Raw genomic sequence first — 13,584 nt, 5'->3', positions numbered from 1 at the left:
CTTTAACCATATTTCATGGAACGAGTAGGAACTAACTCGTATTCCACAATTGATAAATTTGTAGAGGATCTTCAGAAAGTAGAGAAGAATAAGTGCAAAGTAGAGAAACGTGTTAAACGGGAAAACGGAAAGGTTACTGTCAAAGACCTTTTAAAGAAAATGAGAGAACAAGTAGAAGAGGAAGATAGCGATGTGGAAATTGACAAGTTGTTGTTAAAGAAAGAGATTAAAAATAGGGAAGACGTAAAAATTAAGCAAGAGCCACCGAGTATCACTCAATTGAGTGAGCTAGAGAAGAAAATAGAGAATTTACAGTTGACATTAGCTGCTAATTTTCGAGACCGAAATAGTAGAGAAGATAAAGGCGGTAGTGATTCGAAGCAACAGAAGAATAATAGTAATAATTTTAGAGGAAATAGAAATTTTCGGAATGGAGGACGAAATTTTTACAAGAATAATGGAAATAGGAATTGGAATCGGAATGGCAATAATAATAGTTATAATAGGAATAGAGGTTCTAGTGGATACAATAATGGAAGAGGATTTAGAAATAATTGGCGTAATAACAGAGGTGGAAGGAAGGCAGGTTTTTGGCAACAAAGAGGGAATAGTTGTTGTGCGAATGGTGTTAATGGTCCATCATGGTGCCAAAATCATAGCCAAGTAAATAGTCCCGTACAGTATGTTCCAGTGGTACCGAACCAGATAAATGGTACAACTTATTATCAGGCTACAAGTTCAAATAATTTAAACTAAGTCAAACTGTAAATGACAGAGGCACATTTACAGGTGGTAAATTAAAAGTTAGAGAAATAGTAGCCTCTACGTTAACTGATAATAATATGCTCTATGTTCCGATAGAAGTAGATGGTAGAAGTCATAAGGCGTTGATTGATACAGGATCGCAGATATCTATTGTAAATGAAAAGCTAGTCCCACCTAGTGCGAAGGTAATCCCGAGACCAACACGGATTCGTGGAATAACACAGAATGTGTTAGTAGTAAATAAGATCGCTGTGATTAGATTTAAAATGGCCGGACAGACATTTCATTTGGAATTTCGCGTAGTGAAGGATTTTCCGTATCAAGTTTTGATCGGGAATGATTTTCTACAGAGTCAGAATTGCCAAATAAATTACGGTCAGAATAAATTGACATTGCAGAGATTTGGAAAGCCTAGATTAAGGAAAAGGGAGGAACAGGAATCTGTGACTGTGTCTGATAATGCAGCTTTAGGAATAAAACATTGTATTAGACCAAGATGGGTATTAGGTCATAAGGTACGGTTGTTACCTAGGACTAAGACTACTGTGGAAGTGAATTTGGTGAGTTCTTGGAATAATAGGGAATACTTGTTAGAGCCGGACAGGAAGATAGAAGCTCAATACAATGTGTTGATTCCGCGTGCACTTTTATCGGCTGAAAATAACAAGATCGAAATTATTAATCCATCTAATAGAGCAATTTTATTAAGACCAAATGTAACACTAGGAAAAGCTGAAGAATGTGTGGATGAAGAACAATTGAAGAACGAAGGATTATCAACCGAAGATATAGATAGTATTTTAAGATCTCGTAGAAATTTTGATAAATCTCGATTGAAATTTGGGAATGAAACAAAACCGGAAATTAGGAATAGAATTGAGAATTTATGCTTTGATTTTGCGGATGTTTTTGCATGGAAGGACGACGAATTAGGCCAAGTAAAACATTTTGAGCACCACATCGAGTTAGAAACGAAAGTACCATTTAGACGACACCAATATCCTATTCCCATAGCGTTAAGAGATAAAGTCAAGGAACAAATTAATATTTTGTTAAGGCAAGGAATAATTGAAGAAAGTTCAAGCGCTTACAACTCTCCGATGTTGTTTATACAAAAACCGTCAGGGGGTATTCGTGCAGTTTTGGACTGTCGGTTTTTGAATAAATGCGTCAAATTGCATAGCTTTGCGCTGCCTCCGATCCATCAAATTTTAACGTGTATGGGAGGACATAAATATTTTAGTATTTTGGATGTAAAATCAGCTTACCATCAGGTGCCTATTTCTGAGGAGTCACGGGAATATACCTCATTCAATATACCAGGCGTAGGAGCTTATCAGTATCGTGTTCTTCCGATGGGATATTTACAATCGCCCGCCATATATACAAAAATAATGGCGATGACCCTGGCGAATGTAAATCCAGAGTCAGTTTCCTATTATATGGATGATGTATTTATATATACGAATAATCAGGAGAAAATGGTAGACGTACTACAATCAGTTTTCAAAAGATTGAGACATTACGGACTCAAATTATCTGTAGAAAAATGTCAGTTCATAGAAAGGAAAATTTTGGCTCTCGGACACATTGTCAGTGACGCAGGATACGAGGTTAGCCCGAAGATAATTCAGGCGATAAAAGCATGTAAGGCCCCGAATAATGTAAAGCAGTTAAAATCTTTTCTTGGTTTAACAAATTACGTTAGAAAATTTTGTAAGGACTATGCCAAAATCACATCAGCGTTTCAACCCATTTTGAAAAAGGGTCATAAGTTAGAATGGAATGAATCACACCAGCAGGCGTTCGATCAATTAAAATCAGCACTACTGAATGCACCATTACTAGCTCCATTTAGGGAAGATTTGGACACGAGAGTGTACACAGACGCATCGACTAGTTCGATTGGTGGAGTTTTAATGCAAAAACAGGCTAATGGTGAATGGACACCAGTAGCGTACTACAGTCGTGTGTTACGTCCACAAGAGAAGACCAGACACATAGTGGAATTAGAAATATTGGCAGTGATAAGTTCTTTAAGAGCATTTAATTATTACTTGTTCAATAAAGAATTTGAGCTGTACACCGATTGTAAGGCATTAAAGTATTTGCAAACGTCACCTAAATTAGCTCCGAAATTGGTGAGATGGAGTTTAGATTTAGCCCAGTATAAGTACACACCGGTGCATTGTCCTGGAGAAAAGAATCCTAGTGATATTTTGTCCAGGAACACAGACATTGAACCAAGAGTAGACGATATTGAGTTAGAAACGTTGAAAGTGAATTCCGAAGATCTCCAAGTTAATTTGACTTTCGATAAGGACATTGATGTTGGCGAGTTACAAAGAAAAGATTCATTTTTCGGACCGATTATGCATGCAATTGAACACCCAGAGGATGCTGACGTAAAGGCCGAAAAGCAAGCCCGATGGTATACGGTAAAGGACGATAGGCTTTATAGAACACAACGAATGGCAGGTGGTACAAAGTTATTATTATGTATTCCTTATGCGTTAAGAGAACAGGTATTCAAGAACCTACATTGTTCGGTATATGGTGGCGGACATTTTTCTTACACGAAATGCTATAGACGTGCATTAAAATTAATATATTTTCCGAACATGAAGAAATTCTTCATGGAGAAGATAGGAGAATGCATAAGTTGCCAGATACAGAAAAGAAAGACAGGAAGAGTACCATTTCACGCGCAGACGTACCCCTCTTATGCTCCATTTCAGTCAGTTGTGATGGATGAGGTTGGTCCTTTTAAATTGTCTCGTAACAATAGAAATAAGTACATTCTAGTGTTTGTAGATAATGCAACTAGATTTGTTATCGCTAGAGCGGTACCCGCAGTAACGGCAGAGATCGTTGCGCAGGTAATTTTCGAAGATCTGATTACGAAACGTGGAGTTCCATCTTAGCTCCATTTGGACAGGCTATCATCTCATCGCAGCAGAATAGTGGAAGAAATGGCAGAGAAATTTGGAATGCAATTGCATTTTGCGAATACAAGCGCCCATTATTCGATAGGGAGTGCAGAGAGGGCCATTGGCTCATTACAGCAAGTAATGAAGCATTACATTGACAAGGATTTTGCAAACTGGGACGAGATCTTGCCAAGTTTGATATTTACTATTAATACGCAAGTGCATGATGGTACTGGTTTTTCGCCATACTATCTATTGCATGGAGTCGAACTAAGAACGTTTCTTGAGCAGGACCTAGACATTCCTTGCGAATACGTCGACAATGAGGTGAGACTTCAGAGCATAAAAGAGGCACGACAGCTCGCGTACAAAAATTTGCAGAGAAGATTTAGATCTCAGAAGAAGCAAATAGAGAAAAAGTTTGATCAACCGAATTTTGAAATTGGTCAAAAAGTGTTAATTAGGGAAATGCCAAGAGCAGGTTTGCCCGCATGTTTTGGTAACCGTTACAATACAAAAGGGGTAATTGTGGACAAGATAAACAATAATTCATACAAAGTACAGTATGAAACTAAAAATGGTGAGAAGAAGAGTGACACTATAGACTTAAGACGATTAAAATTATTTGTAGAAAGTAAAAATGGTGAAAGGTATGGTGAGACAGATAAAACATCAGATGGTGATGAATAAATTGAGATTTGGTGAAAAAAAAAGTTTAACATAGGGTCTAATGTAACTATGGTACAAATTGGGTCTACCGATGAAGTGTCAGAAAGGGGGAACTTTCTCAACCAAACCCTAATCCCGAGATTGGAGGAAATGCTAATCTCCATCAGGAAATTTCCCGAAAAAATGAAAATGAAATGAAATCTGTGAGTTTTACGTCCCACGGTTATGCCGGTTAGGCTAAAGGAGACGGTGATAATGAGTAATGAATGAAATGGTGAAATGAAGAAAGTGGGAGGAAACGGGAGAACCCCGAGAAAACCCACGCACACGGTGTTTGTCCACCACAAAGTTCACTTGGCGGGGGCTGGGATTGAACCCGGGACCCCAAGCACCAGAGGTGAACGCTCTACCACTGAGCCACCGCGGCCCCTAGGAAATTTCCCGAATCGATAGACACTTTTTGAATTATAGTTACTAGAATTGGGAATAAATAAATAAATGTATGGAATGTAAAATTAGATTAATTAATTAAAATCAGTTGACACCTAGAAAGTAAAATAAAAATATAAAATACATAGGAATAAATAAATGAATAGTAACAGGAAATTAATATTAGGTTTTACTAATTCCAGAATTTTATTCGAGACTGAAAAGGAAACATTAGAATCTGACAACAACATCGACTTATTACTAAAAACGCCTATTGTTTATGAAAATACTGTATCAAAGATGTTTAATGTAATTTCAATGGGTTATCTAACTAACAATTTTCGAACGTATTACAAGTTACCGGAAGTGGTATACTTAGCTAATGGAATATATCACACACTAGATCGATCGAAATGTGAATTCAAGAGTTTCTTGTAATTTTGCGAGCAGATATCACTAGATGATGCAGCTAAATGCTTGAACAATATTGTGTTCAATGGATCGTTAAGCGGTTGCGAACAACAAACCGAGAAATACCTAGGCAAGGTAGTGTACAAATATACTCATGCTGGAGTATTATACTCATCATTGGTAGAAGGATATGTGACTAAGTTAGGTAAACATCACGAAATTACATCGACGAAGGTAAATTTTGGGAACAATTGCTCGTATTTCATTGAATACGATTCATTCGATAACCTAATTTTTGGAGAATTGGTGATTCCAACAAGAAAAGTAATAAGCGTAAATAATAAGCATCTAAGTTTGATAGGGAATTGGACGCTAAAGCAATTAAATTTTAGTATACACCATGAGGAACGCAACAATCTACCTGAAAATTTATTAAAACTGAAAGTGGATACCACTGTACCACTATTAATAATGAGAACGAATTACATAATGTATGTAATAGCAGCAATCATATTTGTATTAATTATTTCAGTCATTGCATTAATAGCGTTGTACTGCAGACTGTATAGATCGATAAGAAAATATAAAGTAGAAAATAGTTAACCATAATAATAATAATAATAATAATAATAATAATAACAATAATAATAATAACATTATTTAGGATCATATTGTATAAAAATTGTTTGTATTCCGTGAACTAGAACGAGAAAAGGCTAGAAAAGGTTGTAAACCAGTTCGTAAACATTGGAATTAAGTATTGCTAATTTTGAAAAAAAAAATCGAATGTAAACAAACATGTAAATGTGTCAAAGTGTATTCAAATCATGCATTCCATACTCACCAAACAGCCATCACCAATAGTAAACACCATCACCACATGAAGGTATAAGGTTAAGTAAACAAAGTCTATAGTCTATGATAGTCCATAATAGTCATACTACCCAAACCGGATAGGTTGTATTGTAATACGGTATACCAAACGATGTCCCATTTCCGTATAAAGTGTGAACGAAATGAAGAAAATTGTGAAATAAGGATAGAAATAGATGAGAATAGATAACCTAGATGAATCTAGGATAGTGACATCAATCAAGGATAGATAAAGTCTAAAACATTCAAACATTCAAGAAGGGATAAGGAAAATAAATGTAGAAAGTAATAATATTAGTAATAACAACACTAGAAAATAGTTAATAATAGATAAAAATAGACGAATTAGTAATGAGTTACTATTATAGTAATAGTAGATAGTATATATGTATAATTACTACAAGTGTTTTATAAAATAGCGAATAATAAATTGTATATTGTATGTAAATGGTGAATTAAAAGGTTAAAAGATGCAAATAAGCATAGATAAAGCTAGAAATAATTCACAAATAGTGTTAAAGAATGTTTAGTGTATGTAGTAATAACGTATTTATTTATTATTTTTAAAGTCCGAAAATTTTTGTAAGTTTTAGAAAAGAAAAGAAAAGAAAATAATGTATTTTATTGTAATTACTAATAATCAATCAATATTGATTGAAAAGAATTATTAGAATTATTAATTTTATTGTAGAACGTAATTTGTAAACGATATGAGCAAAGGCTCACATATTATTCTGTATGGATTTGCGTCAAACAGCTATGAATACTCTGAGCAGCAAGAGGTAAGAATGAGAACTGAGACCCGTGCGAGAGAGTAGCTCCGCGAGAGGCTACGGTAGTCTCCACTCCAGGTCTCGAGCATATGGTAAATACGAACGTTTACGAGTGAACTCGAGCGGACACGAACAGGAGTCGCTCTATCCAGCCCCACTGAAGGTTCCGCGAGCAGGAAGTTTTATCCTAGTCCGAGCGTAAATTCATATAATATGTTTTTAGAAATTCTAGAAAAATTAGTATTTAATAAAATTAATGATATTTAACCACGTAAATGATTAAAATAAAGTTTAAACTACATAAATACGTATGAAATAAGTAATAAAAGCTTAAATATAGAGAGATATAGCGAGTATAATTTAATGCTATATTTATGATAGAAAAAGAGTGAAAACACGAGTTTTTAGGTGTGAAACATAGTCTCCAAGTTATGGTTAGAAGGACTTCACACATAGCTAAAGTATTAACGGTCATGCACAAAGATTACTAGGAAAGTAACAAGGGTGCTCGACACAGAAAGAACAAAATAAGACTGCTTCAAAATATGCGACTTTTAGAACGCAAAAGAGTGTAGGCAGACACAAGTTAGGAGTTTTAATTATTTAATTAACTATGATAGATGTAATTTTCTACGAATTTTAAGTAGGCCTATCCCGACTTTATCTATTTCTCGTCTATTTCAGATAATATCCAAAAGCGAAGGAAATGGACATCAATACAATATTATTATTAATATCAGCGTTAGTTTTAGGAAGTGTATTAGTTGTAATAGTAATTATCACATGTTATATTTGGTTAAGATTAAATAGGATAGAGAGAAAATACGAAAATAGTGTAAGAAATGGTAAAAATAATGTAAGATCAAACATAGATGTAGAAGCAATACGTCCGATGAGTCAGAGACGAGAAGCATGAGAGATGAGTCAGAGACTTACGCAGTTTCCCAAGTATCACCAATTTATGCCACTATTTTTAATAAGAGCAAATCTACACTAAAAACTATCCCACAGAGCACTGATATCACTATTTTTAAGAATTTGCCAGATGGTAGTATAGCGGATTGTAGTAAGAGCACTGAAACTGAACGGGAAAACACACACTTGCACCACATCACTACAGAAGATGAGAAATACACTAATACATCAATGGGACACTATAAATTCACGAAAACCGACGTTTTTAACGAAAATTCCGACAAACACGAAAAAACTGAGTGCCCGAAAAACATAAAAAGTGATTGTTTTTATCCGTGTGACATCGTTGTATTATAAATTACAGTGTTTTAAAACTAATAACGTAATAATTGCTACGGAATATTAACACTCGATGTTATCCAGTCAACAGTGACGCGCGAACAGAAAGGCAGGAAAAGGAAGTTAGGTTAACCTTGACGCACTTGATTGAAAACTGTTGATCTTGCAGTTACTATGCTGGAAGTATCTACAGGATATCCAACGCCCTGCGGCAGGATTATATTTCCGTTCATGCTAAAATGTTAGTGAATAAAATTTTGATGAAAATAAAACAATTATATTTTCAAGTTTTTACAGTGCAAATGTGAATATATTAACTAACTATGTTCTGAAAACTATGTTACAAGTTCTTTGTTTTAGATTTCCATTGACATAGCGGTGGAAATAAATGAAGTTGATCCAGTACTGATACGGCCAATAAATTCATTGGTTGGCACGTATGGACAGACAGAGTAGTGGAAGTTTTTGGTAACTTGACACTCTAAAAGCGTTGTCGTTAAGAGGAGATAATTCAAGAGTACTTGCAAACTAACATATATGTAATTATGCACAATCACTCTTGACCAAATGTGATGAGCAAGTATTTCAGCGAAAACTCACTAGATGTCGTGAGGATATACTTTGCTACATTACATTTGAAGTTTTTGTATTTTATAATGATAGGATTAAGAGAAAGATTAAAAATTTAAATATATACACTTTTAATAATTTTAGGTGAAGGAATATTGATGACTGTTTATATAACTATTCTGAATAATAATACATATTTTATTTTATTTTATTTTATTTCAAGTTTATATTTATATTTCAATATGGATTCAGTACAAATCATGTACAGGGTGTTTATGGAAAATCGCCCTCTTACGAGGTCAAATTTGGTTTGCGGAGCAACCAAGTTTTTAAGGGGGGCCATGTAGCAGGACTCGATTTTCGAGGAAAGTAATTTGTATATTTTGATTCTATTTTATGTTTATGTTACAAAATCATTTATTGAGGTTATGGGAATTAAATGTTGTATATGTGAGTAAATGCAAGCTGCACAATGTAGCTCATGTTTGTGTCAGCAGTTTATTGTAAACACATGTGTACAAGAATGTCATCGTTGAGAGTCTGGCAATGTAGGAAGGAAATGTTGACAATGTGTCTATCCTCACATTAGCCAGATTCTAGAAATTGTATAAAGTGAATCTGTAGGATTTCACGAATTTCATGAGATTACGGATGTACGGAGAATTGCTTAGAATCGGGAAATCAGAACGTGTCGAGGATTGCAATTTTGAGTTTTGACACATGGAAGGAATTTGTCTCTCCATGTGAAAACGGTGTTGCACGTGCTGCAGCAGACGACAAGCAGACGACGGAGGTTGGACAAGGCGAAACAAAACTGGAGGACGAGAAGGTTTTGGGATGAGTCGATCAGTTCTTAGAGATTCGACAGTTCTTGGACAATTGGAAGAGAATTCATCGAGAGTCGATAGGAAGTCTATAGTAGAGTCTATGATCAAGTTACAGTGATCATTCTTCGGTTCGAGTTTGGAGAACCGAGTTCTATTCGAGAATCAGCCAGATGACAGGAGGAGAAAATACTTCATATTCCAAATCATCCTAACAACGTAGAACGTCACGCAGAGAGTAGCATTGGAGAGGAGTCATACCTCAATGCTCATTTTCATCTTCATCAGCTAGGAGATTCAGCTTAAAGGAGCCGAGTTCAACGCCGGAACAACGAGGGAAATACACCAGTTTTATCCAGGTATGTGTAGCACCGATTCAGGATTCACAAGCTCAATACTTGACCGTTTCTGTACTCGTCTGGCAAAATGAATTTTAATATCCGTAATTACTAGAGTTCTGAAATCCTACAGTACACTCATAAGCATAACGAAATACAGTGTTTTATTTCAATGAAGTGGACGTATTGTTATTTAAATTATCCCCAAATGAGAAACCTCTCGCAAGTTAGTATCAGTGTTTGTCCCACTCATTCTAGATGGTGAGTGGAAGGCGCCTAGTTGCACTCAACTTTGCATCCCCAATTAGGCACTGAGTGGCTAGGTTGTCACTTATGATTTTAATAAGCCTATATATTTATTGGAATTAATGGCCTTGGTTGAATGTATGGAACGTTTTAAAACATATTTACATAATAAATTTGAGGTACGAGTTAATCACCAAGGATTGGCATATGCGATACGAAATTTAAAGAAAGTAAAGAACTATGGAAGTTTATTATATCGGCTATTAGGGTTTGATTTTGAAATCAAACATGTACCTAGTGTGTTAAACACGCCTTCAGATTTTATTTCCAGGGTCCATGACACGCAGATGTTCGAGTCAGTTGATTTAGAACCTACTTGGAAAGATGAGGTAACAAATATGTGTAAAATTAATTTGTGGTTAATGCCATTTGCGTCTCAGGCTGTGTTTACACATCAGAGAAGGGATGAAGAACTGATGAAAAAAATTGAACAATTAGAAAATAATGTAAACGTAGATGGATATAAATTGGTAAAGGGGATATTATGTAAAAAGACGAAAGCTATTAAAAATCCCTATAAGATTTGTATTCCTAAGAGTTTGATAACATCTATAATTGATTATTATCATAATAATATATTACCGGGTGCTCATGCTGGAACGCAGAGAAGTATCTCTAAAATCTGTGCAAGATACACGTAGAATGGAATAATTAGGGACATTAGGGATTATGTTTCACGGTGCAAGGAATGCCAAATAAATAAAAGTACTAATAGACAGTCTATGGGACAACTCATTTCTCAATATGAGAAAATTTCGAACGCCCTATGGTATTTTGATGTATGTGGGCCACTATGTGAATCAAAATCTGGCAAATACTGTCTCATTGTTGTAGATTCTTGTACTAAATTTATGTGGTTAGAGCCTTTTAGAACTTTAAATGCTAAAACGGTACGAGATCAGCTGTATAAAATTATGTGCCGATTCGGATTTCCCCATTCGGTTTCCCATGATAATTCGAGTCTCTTTGTTTCATCTTTATTTCAAGATTTTCTGTACGGACAAGGAATTAGGGATATTTGTATATCTCCGTACCACGCTGCTTCGAACGCATCGGAGCGTTATTTGCGTGTTTTGAAGGATTGTCTGAAAATTTATTTCTGGAATAAACAAACTAAGTGGGATCAGGGTATCCATGAAATTGAATTTTCTATAAACTCAGCAGAGCATACTGAATCAAAATGTTCACCAATGGAGCTAGTGTATAATTATAATGTATGCGATCCCCTAGATGTGAAATGGGAAATTGATAACTATGAAATCAAACAAAAGGACAAAAATTTATGGGTAACAGCTTTAGAGAATTTGGAAAAAGCGTGGCACCGTGAGAAGAGAGAATATGACAGGAAAAGATCTCCTGTAATATATCAAGTTAATGATAAGGTTTTAATAAAGTCCCAATTTAAATCTAGTCTAGCAGATAAGGTGACTAAATCATTATGTCCTAGGTGGCTTGGCCCATTCCAGATTTTGAGATTACTTACAAAAAATACATTACAAGTTAGATCAATTGAGAATCCTAATGATGTAAGAAAAGTACACGTTTCAATGACAAAAATTTATCGTGAATCTAGATTATCTGTTAATATTTAAGATCAAACCAAATGTAATTTCATTTCTGTGGATCAACTGTTTCTAGTCAGAATCTTGAATTAAGTAAATTAAATTAAACATAGAATTACACAAATAAACAACTTGGTCAGCATATATTTTAAATATTGTATGTATGTGATGTTAATATAATTTTTGTATTTCTGGCCTGGAATGAATGTCGTGTGACTGTCCTTTACACTTTGCACTTCGTGTATTCAATTTGGATTGTAACCTGTTTGGTGTACGCGAGTTTTGTTATCCTGGTAATTTATTCATTTTGATGTTGTTCTGAAACTACCCGAGCTGATGTAATGTAAGTCATTGTTTTCATTTTTATTATAAAATTCTGTTATTACTTCAGGAAATTAATAATTATAAATATATTAAAAGACTCCTATTAATGGAAATTATTTAAAATTGGAAATATTATTTATGTAAATCAGTACTTCGATCATCATTGGAATTGTTATTATAAATTATTTTCGATTATTTACTCATGACCTTATATTACTAATACAGGGATATGCTAGGCCGGGCGAGTCAGATGGATGCATGCTAATTGAATGAGATTTTGGGGGATTTTTTTTTTTTTTTTGCTTTCAGTTTTTACTTTTATTTGGTGGTGCATGAGAGAATGAGTCTGGTATTAGTAGTTGGTGGTGGAGTAGGTGTTGATATTCTAACCAAATTGACACAAGACCGCTATAATCAAAATAATTTATAAAATAAAAGTACTACTTTTATTTTATGGGGGCCTCTCGATGTTGTTGTATGTTAAAAAAAAAGTCAAACAAATGTTATAAATGTTCAAGTGTTGGTAACACTGATAAATTGGTAACTATGCCATCTAGTGACTGTTTTGAACGTGAAATTCTGTAGATACGGTTTACGTCAGAATTCAGGGAAAATTGAAACTGGTCGGACCTTTTGACCAAGTGTTGTTAAAGTTATAAAAATCGTGTATAATATTCATCCGTTGTTAATTAATTATTGTGATTTCTGGAAATAACATAGTGTTAAACATCTAAAATTGGGTGAGTTTGTTCCATGATTTTGCTATTTGGAGTTAATTATATCTTTAGAATCTGTTATTGACCGTTATTCAATTAATTTGACAACTGTAACCTGAAGGTTAAATTGCTTAACACTCAACTGGTAAATTCAGCTTTTGTCTTAAAATTTAATATATATATATCAAAATTTCGATATTTCATGAGCCAAAAATTAATATTAGAAATTGTTATAATTATTAATTCTTGAAATTTCATGAATTATAGTTTGAGCTCTTGGGGTAGTTGATTACTTGAACCATTATTTGCTTGTTACATTTACCTGTAAGTTGTACCGATTTCTTGTTCTATTCGAAAATAATAATTATCTCACTTTAAATTCATAAACTTGTTATTCAACCTAATTGATAATTGATATTTGAACACTCGTTACTAATTTTGGTACGTGGAACTGAGAAGTTGAAATTAACTAATTTAATACCGTCTATGCAGATTAATAGCGTATATTAAAAGTTGAGTGCTTAAACATGCTTATATACTTATTTAAACGATTTAATGCTGATTACTCTCTACTATAATTTTTGGGGGTGGCGTATTGTGACCCTGACCAGTGAAAGATTTTACCCCTTCTTATCGCTTTCACTCATTCATTTTTCTTTGTTTTTTTCCCTTCTAATCTTGTGTTTTCAATCTGACCGTTTTTATTTCTTTTCCCTTTACTTCTTTCTGTCTAACTATTGTGCTAATTCTTTCAGTTTAACTCTGGATGTAACAAGATCGAGCAATGAGAGTACAAACATCATAAGCTCTTCAGCACTTATTATTTTTACTCAATACAGA

General features: G+C 34.3%; 1 long non-coding RNA gene across 4 annotated transcripts in view; it reads right to left on the bottom strand.

Annotated features, from left to right (window-relative positions):
* LOC145664464 (uncharacterized) overlaps positions 1-13,584 on the bottom strand; it is a 44,077-nt gene that overhangs the window by 18,400 nt on the left and 12,093 nt on the right. The gene's annotated exons all lie outside the window — the stretch shown is intronic.

This window comes from Thermobia domestica, chromosome 11 (assembly GCF_964235325.1).
Source record: "Thermobia domestica chromosome 11, izTheDome1.hap1.1, whole genome shotgun sequence".
NCBI classification, from domain to species: Eukaryota; Metazoa; Arthropoda; class Insecta; order Zygentoma; family Lepismatidae; genus Thermobia; species Thermobia domestica.
Note: the sequence above shows the minus strand (reverse complement) of the source record. Positions and strands in the feature narration are given on the sequence as shown.